The 15,322-nt window shown below is 42.9% G+C and overlaps 1 protein-coding gene and 1 pseudogene across 5 annotated transcripts in view; one reads left to right on the forward strand and one right to left on the reverse strand.

Annotated features, from left to right (window-relative positions):
* Positions 1-15,322, forward strand: part of FRMD4A (FERM domain containing 4A) — a 741,134-nt gene that overhangs the window by 216,391 nt on the left and 509,421 nt on the right. The window lies entirely within an intron of this gene.
* LOC144313358 (calcium uptake protein 1, mitochondrial pseudogene) lies at positions 8,705-10,453 on the reverse strand (annotated as a pseudogene).

Genomic DNA, 15,322 nt, shown 5'->3' on the forward strand with positions numbered 1-15,322 from the left:
TCCTGGAGACCTGGGATCGAGTCCCATGTCGGGCTCCCTGCATGGAGCCTGCTTCTCTCTCTGCCTGTGTCTCTGCCTCTCTCTCTCTCCTCTCTGTATTTCTCATGAATAAATAAATAAAATCTTTTTAAAAAAATTTTTAAAAATTTTTATTTATTTATGGTAGTCACAGAGAGAGAGAGAGAGAGAGAGAGAGGCAGAGACACAGGCAGAGGGAGAAGCAGGCTCCATGCACCAGGAGCCCGACGTGGGATTTGATCCTGGGTCTCCAGTATCGCGCCCTGGGCCAAAGGCAGGCGCCAAACCGCTGCACCACCCAGGGATCCCAAATAAATAAAATATTTAAAAAAAAAATAAAGGAGCAATTCTCAGCAAGACTTTTTTTTTAAACCAATTAAAAAGCCATTTTTAATTAGAGCAAATTAAGGTGGTTCATAAATTTATTAATACTATAGTGTTACATGACCAAATAGTATCTCTGCTTTGGGGGCTTCGACTCTTAAGTGATCCAGCTATGTTACCACAAACAAAAAGAAAAGGAAGCATCTCCAGGACACTTTTCCATGAATGTGCCAGATAATTAAAATGACAGTAGCTTCAGGGTGAAATGTTGTACCTGCCTTCCTGTGTTCTCAGTACTAGAATCGCATTTTAGAAGACATTTTTATAGGTCACCACGAGAGAAGAGCAGAAATAGATCAACGAAAAAAAAGTACATTTTGCCCAAAAAAGAAAGCGGGAAAAAGAAAGAGATATTTGAAAGGTCCTTTGGGGATCCCTGGGTGGCGCAGCGGTTTGGCGCCTGCCTTTGGCCCAGGGCGCGATCCTGGAGACCCGGGATCGAATCCCACATCGGGCTCCCGGTGCATGGAGCCTGCTTCTCCCTCTGCCTGTGTCTCTGCCTCTCTCTCTCTCTGTGACTATCATGAATAAATAAATAAAATCTTTAAAAAAAAAAAATGAAAGGTCCTTTGGAGAAGTGATGGGTGAGATTATGTTATTATTTCCCCAAGGAAGAAACAAAATGGGTGATGATCTGACTTTTGGATGGGCTATCACACGGTGTCTGGCTCTGGGATCCAGCCTGGATTCATTTACTGTTTCCACTTCTTACTGCTGAACCATTTTGGACAAGTTTTTAAATCTAGATGAGCTCCTGTTTCTCCCATAAATTTAGGATAATAATTATATATAACATGCATATGATATATAAACAAGGTTAGAGGACACATAGTATTGTAAGGCATTCAGTATAATGCCTGAGCCCTGGTAAGCTTGCAGTAGATTAAAGGGTAGTTCATGCCTTATTTTTGCTGTAAATTGGTGGGAAAGAAGATCTTAAGGCAGAAGTCTAGAAGGGAGTGGTGAGTGTTATTTGCATGTGGGGAGTGGTGCTTGCTGCTTGCTTATCCCATTAGAGACACTCAGCTGAAAGGCTGGTGAAGGGTCTTGTCACTGGCACAGACCTACTGCAGAATCCTGGAATGGCAAGACTGGAGAAGGGAGTGAATCCTCCTAGAGCAGATGAAACCAAGGCCACATCTGCCCCACTGGTAGGAGAAGCTGTCAGGGGGACTTTCATTTTTTTTTCAAGATTTTATTTATTCATGAGAGACACACAGAGAGAGAGAGGCAGAGACACAGGCAGAGGGAGAAGCAGGCTCCATGCAGGGAGCCCGATGCAGGACTCGATCCCGGGACTCCAGGATCACATCCTAGGCCAAAGGCAGGCGCCAAACCGCTGAGCCATCCAGGGATCCCCAAGGGGGACCTTCAAGCAATAACCTTAGCAGCCTCATGGTGTTCGATGCTCACAGACCCAGAGTTAATAATGGATTCCCAGAAGGAACCATAAGTGGTCAACAAAATGAATAGCATTTGCCCAACACTTCGTAGCTCCTCACATTATCCTATTTGATCCTAGCAACAGCTCAGTGACACAAAGAAGGCCGGGACTCTTCCCTTCCTCTCTCTCTTCAGAGAGAAATTGATCCTCAGAATCTGTGACTTGTCCCTGATTTAACAAGTCAACGTAGGAACTCTAAGGTCTAGTGCATGTCTTCTGCCCCCAAATCTCACATTCTAAGAGTCTTGACTTACTGTGGGAATGCTTGTTTTGCCCATGTCATATCCCTGTGTCCCATTTGGCTTTAATGCAGCCATGGGGACAGTGCCTGCATGTGCCCATAAATGCCCTGTAAGCACAGAACCTTGGTTTCTCTCTGTTTCATCCTCTAGGATTTCTCCTGAAGCCTCCTGACCTTGAAGTAGGAAAGTTAACTCCCTTGGAGGCAACCCTCACCCAATAGTAGTGGGAGTCAGTGGACAGATGCCCCAGCTTCTGGTCCCTAAGAGGACGGTTTTGGGAGACATCCTACAAGACTCCTTTCATCACAGCACAGTTGTGATTTTGGAGAACCAATAGAGCTGGTCTGAATCACCTTAACCTTGTTAGTAATTAAATACTACTGTTACCAAATTACCGGAAAGCAAAAACCATTGGGTGGAATATTTTTCTAATAGAGGAATATGTCATTTATTTCTGCTTGGGCATTAGAGTTCCTTTATTCAAGTTCAAAATGGGGAGCTTCAGCCTTTCCTGAAGGCTAGAGAAGCCCTAAATTGTGCTCCTCCTGAAGGGTTTGATCTGTGGTGTAAACACTACCTATTGAAAATTTGTCAATATATGAAACAAACACCATCAACAACCTATCAATGTGCTATGTAGTAAACTTTACAAAGTAAGTTCCCGCTCCATCTGATTTCACTTAGTGGAAGGGATAGTTTTCTTTATTTAGTGTGAAAGGCTCAATTAGCATTATGAAAATGAGAGAATCTTGGGGGATGTTGGTGGATATGTCATACCCATCTTCTAAAAATATCTGAAGATTTAAATTTGGAAATATCGTGACTCTGTACTTAGCGTCTAAATCTTTTTTACAGATTTCCTTTAGGGTAAATCATACTCAGTGCAATTACAGTGTAGCAGCCAATCTCTACAGTGATGTAACACACACGGATGCTTTCTCGTTACTTTCCCATTTGTAGATCATCTAAATGTTGTACATGTGATGAGTACTACTAATGACAGAACGATGCCTGTTGATCTTTCCTGCCCAATTAGATACCAAGGAGCAAGAAAGATGAGAGGGGGTCATTGATGCACTTGATATCAAATCAGGATCGGTGTGTATCACAAAAGCCCGTAAAGGCTCCAAGTTTTAAATGGCTTATAGCTCAATTCCTATATTCATTGCAGCACTATTCACAATAGCCAAGATGTAGAAACAATCTAAATGTCCGTTGACAGAGGAATGGATAGAGAAAATACAGTATTTTGGAATACAGTACAATGGAATATTATTCAGCCTTAAAAAGGAAGGTAATTTTGCCATGTGCAGCAACATGGATGAACTTTGAGGATATTAATGCTAAGTGAAATAAGCCAATCACAGAAAGATAAATGCTGCATAATTCCACTTAAATAAGGTATCTAAAATAGTCAAAATCATAGCATCAGTGGTAGAATGGTGGTTGTCAGTTGCTGGGGAAATGGGAGAAATGAGGAGGAGTTACTAACAACCAGCATAGTTTCAGTCAATTAAGATAAAAAAAGTTCTAGAGATCTGTACAACGTTGTACCTGTAGTCCACAACTATGTATCATACATTTAAAAATATGATTAGCAGGTAAATCACATATCGAGTGTTCTTACCATAATAAAATAAAATTTAAAACAAACAAACAAACAAAAATTTAAAACAAACAACCGTACCTCATGGTGGGCTTCAGATATGAATGTTTTGGTAATACTTGGGATTTGTAATTCCCTGTGGTCATTCTTTATTTTCCTTACCAAGACAGAGAAGCAGGTTTAGAAGAATGAGGAGGCTATCCAGTAAAGAGCTCTGTATTGGTATAAGATGCCTGTTAGATATCCAAGTGGCAGTTGTTCACACAACTGATGGATGAGTCCAGCTTAGGAGAGAGATCTGGGATGGATTAAAAAAAAATTGTGAGGGGTGCGCCTCAGTGGCTCAGTAGGTTAAGCTTCTGCCTGTGGCTAAGTAATGATCTCAGGATCATGGGATCAAGCCCCACATCAGGTTCCCTGCTCCATGGGGAACCTGCTTTTTCCTCTACTTCTGCCACTTTCTCTGCTTGTTCTCTCTCTCCCTCTCTCAAATAAATAAAATATTTTTTAAGAAATTGAGTAACATCAGCATGCTCATGCTGTTCAGAGCACGGCTGGGTGTGGTAATCTAGAGAGTGTAGCTGGTGTAGGAAGGTGGCTCAGCCAGGCCCTCCAGCATTCAGCAATAGGCTGCTACTGCTGCTGCATTCTGCCTGCTGTGACAACTCTGCTTAGCAGAGGAGCCCCCCTCAGAACTCAAGGCTCCTTGCCAAGGTGTTCCCTGGGATAGTAACCTCAGTTCCTGGGGGTTAGTTGCCAACCACAAGCCAGACATAGTAGCTCTGCTACTGTGGGAGACGGTGCTATGAAAATGGCTCCCAGGACCAGCATGCATGGTGTTTCTTCAGCATCCCCTGCATTTGCTCCTGAATAGAGGTCTCTGAAGCCTTCCACATCTACATTGGTTCTATCTCATCACAATACCCTGGCCACTGCCAGAGGTGGAGCGATGGCTGTCCTCTGCCTCTCTCCTTCTCCCTTCCACTGCTTAGTTGCTTTGTTTCCACTTGGAATTTCCATCATAGATCCAGCCTAGCAATGACAGCAGTGTGACCACCTCATCCCAGTTTGCCTGGAGAGTCCCACCTTCTAGGGTATCCCTTCATCCAGGACAAATTGGGACTGTCAGTCACCTAAACTGGAAGGAAACCCAGAAAGTAATTACCCTCCTGTAAGCAGTTCTTAGGTAGGTACATCCCTGGCTAGGACCTAAGCCACGGACTCCAGTGTTCCTCCGTGGTCTCCAGCCACTCCTTGTAGAAGGTCTCTGCCCTCTGCCCATCTGGCTGTGGTTGTGGCCCTCTACTTCACCCCTCTCCCTCTCCTACTCCCTAGGGCTCTGGACTCTTACCTTGCCCATCTCTTCGACAGCAGGCTGGCCCAGGGGTGGGCAGTTGGATGAAGAAGTCTGGCCCAGACTCCACTAGTTCCTACTCCTTTATTCTTTTGTCTCCAAATCTCCTATGTTTTCAGCTCTCTGCTCAGCCATATCTCCCTGCTGCATACTGACAATAAAATCTTCTTTTTTTTTTATTTTATTTTTTTTTTACAATAAAATCTTCTTGGGAGACCTCCCAAACATGTCCTTGCCCTCTCTTGCCAACTCCTCCCTTTTATAGCATGTGCCACATTTTGCTCCCTTGGATGACAACCAGGATCTCTCATCTATGCTGCTGAGAAATTGAGTTCACTTCTACTGGTAGATGTTCTGCCCAGGAAAAATGTTCTCCTAAAGATCCATAGGCAGGAGTGAGGCTGCAGAATGGAATGGGACTGAAGAGAAGGATTCTCCTTTGCCCTTCATCACCATCAGATTGAAGGCAAGAAGAGCATTCCTTCTAGAAAACCTGAAGAATATGAAAGAAAGACTCAGCAGGGCTCCATGGAAGATGGTCACACATAAGACTAGATGGCATTCCTTCTGTTTCACCTTCTATCTGGCTCTATTGAGTTCTCGGTGAGACTTAGATACTCTCCTTTTTGTCATGAGCTGTTGTATCTTTAATGTGAAAGGTTAGCTTTGTGGCCTGATTCTTAGAAGAAGAGTGAATATAGTTTCAAACAAGGACTACAGTCCTTGCCTAGTCTGTGCTTATTATAGTCACCCGAATTATTGCCTTTACCTACCAGATGGCAAACGTAGCACATAGTCCCCAGGACAGAAGATATCCCCCTGTACTCCAGGATTCTCCATTCATTTCTGTGATCTCTGGAATTACACAGCAGTCTCAGGCTGATTAGAGAGTGGTTGGTAGGGCTGACCTATGGCACACTTGGCAGTGGCTGATCCTGTAATACATGTGTTTACAGGCATAACCAACATTCAATAACAAAACCCCATTGAAGCAATAAATGTGCAGGTGTTGACAATGGTCTGGAAGGTGTACGATAGTGTGGTAAAGGAAGTAACTGTCAAGTAAAGCACTTCATAACAATGTAGAGATGGGCGTGTATGGGAAGATGGGGTTGCTGCCAAAAGACTGCTTATGTTGCCCAAAAATCCCTCCCACCAAAGCGGAAGCCACATAGACCCAGAAAATGTTATTGTAGTGAGCACTACCACGGGTGGATGACTGCTAAGGGGAAAGGAGTTATACCTTCCATTCCTGCATGTGTTTGTCTAATAGCAAATAAAATAAATAACCAGAGCTTCACAAAGAAGTTGATAAAAGTAAATAAAATGCTTCATAGCCTGAGCTTGGAGCTGGTTGGGCAAGATGCTGAAAATTCCCTGTAACCCATGGGTTCTGCCTGAGACACAGAAATGATATCTAACATAGAGTGAGGAGGGATGTTAGCAGGTGTGGGATAATGAAGGCTGCAGAATTTGATCATAAAAGAAAATGTGAATGCCCAGCACAGAGACATTTCCCCAGCTTCTCTGGGCTGAAAGTTCCAGCCATCTTAATAAGAAAGCAGTGGTCTTTAACATCAAGATTCAGTTATTGAGTTCTGTTTCTAGAACAAGATGAGGGCACTTTTGACTATGGTGCACAGCCACGTTCGCAGGCCATAGCCACACAAGATCTGCTTTTGGCATGGGATGTGCCTCCAGAATGCCCGAGCCCAGTCCCCTGTGGCTCTTTCTGGGCAGTAAGTCTGAACAGCCTTGTGTGAGATGGGCTCATTGCTGCCTGTGAGGAATCCCCTCGTGCCTAATTCACGTTAACCCTGAGATTGCTCTGAGGGCTCCAGAGGACCAGGAGAGAGGAGGAAATTGCTGATAAGAATTTTATGTGAACACAGAGGTAAAATACAACCAGTCTCTGATGTTCTGATCGGGGGGATAGGCTGCCTCAAAACTTACAGGCTTCTCACCGGGGTCAAATACAAACCCACCCAGAAACATAGGGTTGCAGTAGTTTGATTCAACCGCTGCTGAATTTTTTTCCCTTTCTCTGAAGTCCTAGCAAATAGGCAATCAATATACTAGATGCTTATCTTCAGAGATGCTCTATCACGGGTTCCTACAAGAAAGATGCATTTCATTTATCTGCTTGTCTGCTCCTGAGCATGGTGAGAGCACGTAGTGCTCTGTGCTCAGTCTCAGGAGGGAATACAGTAGCTTTCTATGCCATCAGCTTGGGATTTCTTTCTCTGCTCTGCATCTTGGCGTAACAGCAAAGAGGAGATGTTTGAATTCTCAGCAATGGTAACCCATTGCCTATTTAGAATCTTTTCCATGTGTCATGTTGATTTATTATTTCAGACTTACTTAGAAAAACATCTTTCCAGCCTTTAAATGTAGAATTAAAACCTGAAATGGATTCTGATTCTGACTCTAGCTCTCCAACTTGCAAAAACCAATCAACTGCATGACTGTGAGGCCTATTATGCAGCCGCCCCTGCCTCTCCCTGTGCTGAGCGCAATCTTTCCTAAGGAAGCAAAGTCAGTGGGTCTCCTGCTGTTTTTATTCTTTTCTAGTCCATTCTTACTCTTGTGAATTTGCAAAGCTCTTATATACTATCCTGAACTGACTGGGGTGACAAAAATGCCCGTGATAATTGTGTTGTATATGAGGACAATGCCATGAAATCAGATGGTTTTGAGGACATATATTTTTATGCCTTTTTGGAAGTAGAAGTAATAACATCAATAGCAAACATTTAATGAGTGTTTACTCTCATTGGCCCAATTGCTTTTCTATACATTACCTTTAATTCACAACTATTGGTATTATACCCATTTTACGGATAAGGAAACCAAGTCTCAGAAAGGTTAAGAAAGTGGCAGAGGGTTGCATAACTATTATGTGTCAGAACTAGTTTAGAATATAGATGTGGCTTATCATAAAGTCTGTGTTGTTTTTTTCACTACTCTACTGGTCTATCTATACAACTCAAAATTATTATATAGGATTAGGAGTGCCAGTGACAATTCTTATAAGCAGCAATAATAGTAGCCACAAGAAAACAATAATAATAATTAATATTTATTGAGCCCCTACCAGATGCCAGGATCTTTGTGTTTTTTTTTTATTTTTTATTTTTATTTTTTTGCGGGGGTGAGGAGAGTTTATTGTAAACTGTTCTAATTAAAGTGATATTTTACAAGTGCTTAAGACAGAGGGTAGACAGGCTCTGAGCCAGGCCTCAGCTTCAGAGACCCAGTCCTGAAGGGGAAGTGGCACTTGCAGGGAACACAGACTTAATCACCGCTGCTCATTAGGCACCGAGTTGTGGCAGCGTCCTCCTAGGGAACCCAAGAGCCATGAAGCATCTTGCCCCAAATCACCTGCCTGGAGCAGGCCTCAGATCCATCCTGGGGACCGACATGGATCCTTTCTCTGGCCCAGGCTGCCCGGGTCTTCCTCATGACTGTTCATCACGGGCTTCCTTCTGCTTTTCAGAGGTCTTCCCAACTTGTGGCTTAAAAACACCAGCAGGAGGAAAAGCAAATAATGTTCTTAATGTAAATCCACAGCAAAAATGACTCAAGAACTGTTTCCCAGGGTTGGCAGGTATGGTTCCCTGCATTCTTCATCCAGAGGGTAACTTGAATGCATGGTGCTGATGAACGTGCCAGAAGCCTGAACTTTTAGGACTTGTTCACATTTTTGAGAACCTAAGGGGATAATCAATGGGCAGAAAGAGGGCTGAGCAGAAACACTTTGCCAGGGGAAGGGTGGAGAGGGGAAACTGGCTGAATCCTGAGATCATTCCCAAGAGGAAGGGAGCGCTACTTCCAAAAGCAGCAGCCGGAAAGTTGTGCCAAGGCTCTGCTCAAGGGGTCAGGGTGCTCTGGGTGGAGGCGGTGGTCCCTCTCGCAGTTCTGGGTTACTGTTTAGGCAAAGCGAAGTCCCAGGCAGTTTTCTGTGTGCACTTCCACATGGCCTGCATGAGGCGGGTGAAGCCCATGACTTTGGGCTTCTCTAGGCCTCTCATCAGCCGCTGCTTCATGATGGAAACAAATTCCTTATTGCTCAGCTCCCCATTGCCATCGCAGTCAAAGAGCACAAACACCACATCACACACATGGTTGGAGAGTTCCACTTTAGCTGTTGTCCTGGCCACCTGCTGCATGGTCACTTTACCAAGAGATGGCCCTGCCATATGCTAAAAGCTGAATGCAGTGTCCACATCATTAATATTCTTTAGGAAAGTAAAGAAGTCATCCACTTCCTGAAATGTCAGACCCTTTCCCTCTTTGAAGTGCTTCTTGAGCTGCTTCTGCATGGCAGTCAACTTCTTAGACTGCAGTCCACTGTAGGCCAGCAGCATGCCACTGAACTGCCTCTCAGTAATTTTCCTATCCACAGGGTCATGGTGTTCGAACCCTAATTTCAGAACATCATGCTGAAGTTTACCCTGAAATTCAAGGAAGTTTTTGATTGTCAGCTACCCCTTAAGATCAGCTCCAAAGGAGTAGGTTGTGAGGGCTGAACACAAGCCAGACTTTAGAGTGTTACCAGTAGTAGGACGATCTCTGTGACACATACCCATACTGGTTTGGGAGCAAATGATGCTCTGAACCTACTCAAACTCCTCCATGTCTACTTCTCCATATCCAGTCAAGTCAAACATCTTGAAGGCAACTTCAAAATTTTTCTGAGGAGTAGAAAGAACAGTTGTAAGGAAAATGTAGTCCAAAAAGGATATGAGTCCACATTCTCCAAGGGTATAGAATATACTGCCTTCATCAGCAAATTTTTCTCGTTCCTGGGCAGTTTTCTTTCCATCAAAGCATTTTATTGTATATTGATCTAGACCCAAGTTTTCTGGTTGTTTTTCATTGCGTGTTATGAATCACACAAAATCTTGTGGAGTCATAAACACTTCAGATTCACCAGGTTCATTGATTACTTTCAAGGTGGCAAAATATTGGATGATTTTGTCTGGTGTGGAATACACTCGAATCCTATTCTCATATTCCATCACTTTTCTGTCTCTGAATCCAAAATGTTTCTTCTTTTTCTCTTCCTGATGAGGCTCAAGACAAACACCTGCAGCCTTTGTTCATGGTTACAAACCTCCCCTTCATCTTTATTCTTCCTTTTGTCACCAAGTTCATTCTTTAGGTTGTTTACAGATGGTGGAGATTCTGCAAGGGCCCTCTTCCACAGGAGACCTGTACTTGCAGTTACTGCAGATGCTCCTAGGAAAGCCACCATCATTAGTTGTCACCTGATCTGGGTGGGCTATGATCCTCTATAGTAACATCGAGAGCCCACAGCCAGTTCTGCCAATGCAGAAAGGGAGTTAAGAGGAAACATTCTGTACACACTGGAGCTGCCAACCCTCTTGGGTCAAAGCCGCCCACCTCTAACAACCCAACCTTTTTGATTTATATCCAATTTTTATTCCTGTTTTATTAGGATCTCAGAGAGACTGAGTCATAGAGCAGCTAAGGAAATTTGCTCAGGGACAGCTTTAGTTGATGAGCTTTGTACCCCAGTCTGTACTATCCAGTACTTAACCATTTCTCAGTGAACAAACAGGCAGAAGAATCCCTACATTAGGTGTTTTTGTTCATGATTCCTAGAAGAAGAGGGTCCCACATTTCTAATTTATCAACTGAGCGACTGTAACGGACCTTCTGTAGATTGTAAAGGAGAGCTCTGTACGTTTGCTTGTGGTTTATTCAGGGATGGGTATACAATGCTGGCATTGGAAAGTCAGGCAGGGACTGTATTTACAAGAAACTCTCTGAGCACTTGAGATCTGAAACCTATCTGACAATTATTAGATCAGCCTGTCTCTGTAGACAGGGGTGGAATGAAGCAAATTGGATTTTCCACCAATTCTCAAAGGGCATGAACTCAACTTTTGTGGTTCATAGGACAATTCAAGTTTTGATTTGGGGCAGAATGACCCCATGTAGAGAGGACAGCCTAGCTAGATTGTAAGAGCGTTCAGTTCTGTTTCAATGTGGGAGCTCCAGGGAGTCAGAATCTTAGTTTTATGTTTTATATAGAACCCATTGATATTAAATCACTTGGGGTTTTTTTTTTTGAAATAAAAATGTGTGTATTTATGTATGTGTGTATTAAGATTTACTATGACAGCCTTGTGTAGTTGGCCTTAAGAAAAACACAGGATATTTGAATGCATTTTACAAGAGTATATACGTTTCTCTGGTTGCTATATTTCCATACCTGATTTTATTTTATTTTTTTAAGATTTATTTATTTATTCATGAGAGACACAGAGAGAGAGAGGCAGAGACACAGGCGGAGGGAGAAGCAGGCTCCATGCAGAGAGCCCAATGTGGAACTCGATCCCAGTCTCCAAGATCATGCCCTGGGCTGAAGGCGGCGCTAAACCACTGAGCCACTCGGGCTGCCCCAAACCTGATTTTAGTTTTAAAAAATGGCACCATTTAAAGAAGTGCAGGAGTTTGAAAAGCACAAGTTTAAATGGTGATATAGACACGTTCATTCCACACCCCCACCCACATTCACTGATGTCACTAACTTGGCCTTAAGTTAACATATTTAAACCTCTTGTTAGTTAATGCTTATTCAATGAGTCTTTGCCTTATATTGCCTCTATTAGATTTACTTTTCTGAATATGCTTTTAAAATTTGAACTATGGGGCAGCCTGGGTGGCTCAGTGGTTTAGTGCTGCCTTTGGCCCAGGGCGTGATCTTGGAGACCCAGGATCGAGTCCCACGTCGGGCTCCCTGCATGGAGCCTGCTTCGCCTTCTGCCTGTGTCTCTGCCTCTCTCTCTCTCTCAAATAAATAAATAAATAAAATCTTAAAAAAAAATTTTTTTTGAACCATGTTAGTCAAAAGATGACAAGATAATCTTATCCTGGAAGTGAATCTGGTCTACCTTCCTCTCCTTAAAAAAAAAGGTTCATTTTTATCATTAAACCATTCTCCCAATATTGGTAATATGAAGGAGGATAAAGTCAAGGAAAATCCACATGAACAGATAATCCTAGCAGTGCCTGTATTAGGCTAGGGGGGATACTTTCATGCTCATGCTACACGGTGGCTAAACTGATGCTCTGGCATAGTCAGCACTTGAAACTGAATCACAAGCCAGTCTCAAGCAATGTGATGAGGGAGTTCTAGAAAATAGACCTACATCCTTGTCTAGATTTCTGCTTTTGATCTGTGAGGCTTTGGTCATAATTTATTTAAATGTAAGATACAAATTGGATGTATTTCTCAATGACTAAAAACAAAAACAAAACAAACCCCCCCCCAAAAATTAAAAACCCTCAGAATTAGTGGTTCATATGAATCTGAGACCTACTCTGCTTTAACTGCATTACTCCTGACACGTGAATTCCCTGTTGGCTTGATCACAGGTTCACTCAGACTTGTTCCATTGTTTGCTTTACGGCAGAAGTCTGCATCTTACAAACCTCAGCTACTATCATCCTTTTGTTCTTAAACCCCATTTTCTCAAACAAATCTCATTCTGTATTTTGGACCATAGCTATTTACTTTCCCCTTAGAAAGCAGTTAGGAACACACTATTTTCATTTACAAAATGAAACATTTGTAAACTGGCTTAGGAGTAGGTGACCACATAATTAATCACCCAAAGCAGTGTATTTGTGAGAGTGAACGGGAATGTTACTAATAATTACACTGGAACAATAGGCTTAAACCGGGTGGCTCCAGTCAAATGGAGACATGTGGTCATTGCACTCGTGTGAACATATTGTCATGTGTACTGTCTGTCAGTATATAAATGGATTTGAATTCCTAGCCCTGGAGGTTTGCAACTGAAAACACAGTTGAAATCTTCCAACATTATTATCTACTTTGAATCTAAATTGATTCGATTAAAATTTGATTTGATTAAAATTTCTAGTCAGAAAGCCTTGTTAGCAAAAAAACAGAAAGTTATTATTTTCGACAAATATCTAGCAATGCTCTTTACTACCTGCTACAAGCCAGAAACCTGTGCTAGGCACTCCAGGGATGCAACTGTGTGCCAAATAGACAGAGTCCCTCATCATGAGGCTCACAGTCTGTGCAGAATGTAGATGAATTCGTGGACTGTTTCAGTGTTTTATGATGAGTGAAGAAAGGATGTCAAGAGAATACACAAGGATGACACTTCACACAGCCTTAGTGTAATACCCAAGCAGAGAGTTCAAGGATGTGCAGAAGTTAAAATGGTGAATGGAGAAGCGAAGTGTTCTAGGCTGAGGGGAGAGTGTGTTCAGAAACCAGGAGAGTAAAGTAGAAGGGAAGGTGGATCAGTCTTGCTGGGTGTGTAGCCCTGTGTGGGATGTAGTCTGGCAATGAAGCTGGATAAGTGGTCCCAGACCCTAAGAGCCCTTAAAAACTCTGCTAGGGAATTTTAATGAGTGTAAGGGAGACACCAATGAAGGCTTCAAAGGCAATAATAGCAAGTGCTTTAGAGAAAGACCTCTCAGTCTAGGTGTGCAGAGTGGATTAGAGTTCTGGGTGCGAGGAGCAGGAGGGCGGTAAAACAAACCAGGAGACCTAGAAGAGAGCCCTGACAGTGATGGACAAACGCTTAGGGTCAGCAGGACTTGGTAAGAGCTTTAATGTGCGGGGAGAGAGTTAGGATTTTCTTCCCCCAAAATTCATAGGTTGAATTCCTGACCCACGGTGTCCAGATACACGGGGAAAATTTAGACACAGCCTTAGAAGAAAGACCATGTGAAGATACAGGGAACAGACAGATAATTCCCTCAATTCTCAGCAGGAACCAACTCTGCCAAAACCTTGGTCTTGGACTCAGAGCCTCCAGAGCTTTGACCCAATACTTTTCTGTTGTTGAACCCACCTGGTATGTACTACGTGTTGAAGCAGCCCTAGGCAACTAATTCAGACGGCTACTCAGGTTTGAAGCTTAAATATGTGGGTACTTTTCAGGAAATGGTTTTAAACAAAAGCAAAGGAGCAGAAAAACCCATTGTGGGGAATAGTGTGACTCAGCTTTGATATGTTGACTTTGGGGTACTTGTCAGATCTCCACTTCAGGAGGTCCACCTGGCTGTTGAACAGTCAAGGGTCAGGAGGGACAGCAGAGCTGGAGTTCCAGATTCAAGAGTCATTGTATGTAGGGAGGAACTGGTGCCAGGGGGGTGGACATCAGGGGGAACACGTGAGGTGAGGTGAAGTGAAAGTAAGCGCTACTATGACCTTCATATTGGACACTTCCCTCACACACCAAGTAGGTGAAAAAGGCTGTTATATGTTGTTTTAAAAGATTTGCTTGTAGGAATTAGCATGAAAGGAGTTCACAGCCAGGTCGGGATATCAAATAGAATGGCAGCCACCCAGAGGGCCAGTCTTGGCTACCCCTTGGGTCAAGGAGTTTCCCCTTTGAGGTGGTCCCAGAACCCACTCAGAAATTCTGACTCAAGCTCACAAAGCTTAGAGAGACACTGTGTAGCACCCAGATACCAAATTATTAATTTATAATAAATAGAACTGGCAGGTGGAACAGATACGCTGTCTGCCTAACCAACCTCTTCTATCATTTACAAAATTGCTACAGAGGGAAACAAATTATCAGAAGGTTGTTTGGTACGCATGGAATCAGAACAAGAGGGTTAGTTTAATGATTTGAATTAGTAATGAGATCAGGCTCCAATCACTTGATGTAGTGGCTCCCATGAGCAAGAAGGGATTGCCAATCCGACTGTGGACTGTAGCCCATCCATCCCCATCAGCCATCATCTGGCTGCCCCCCACCCTGAACAATACTTGAGAAGCGCTGCCAATTTTCCACTCTGCAACTTTCCTTGCTTCCATAGATGATCCACTCCATTTTAAGGAAAACACAGTTTGTCTTTGGAATATGAATGTCTTCAATCAGATTAAAGGCTGATCCTGCTGCCCTAGGACCCATTCACTTTCTTTGAAATGACTCCGCGTCTCTTTGCTTTCACCCGTCATGTGTTGATTTTAAAGTTTCTTTTTTTAAAAAAAAAAAGAAAGATTTTATTTATTTATTCATAGAGACAGAGAGAGAGGCAGAGACACAGGCAGTTTCTCCTCAATTCTACATTCTTAGCTGTGGGGGTGGGGATGGGTGTTGGAGAAGAGATTTTGCCATGGCTCTCATTTAAAATTTTTAAGTAGGAAAAAAAAAATAATAAAATAAAAATTTTAAGTAGGGATGGATATAATATTTTCAAAACAGTGATTTTGGAAATGATTATTTCAGGAGAAATGTCTTTCAGCA

This window comes from Canis aureus, chromosome 5 (assembly GCF_053574225.1).
Source record: "Canis aureus isolate CA01 chromosome 5, VMU_Caureus_v.1.0, whole genome shotgun sequence".
Taxonomy (NCBI): domain Eukaryota; kingdom Metazoa; phylum Chordata; class Mammalia; order Carnivora; family Canidae; genus Canis; species Canis aureus.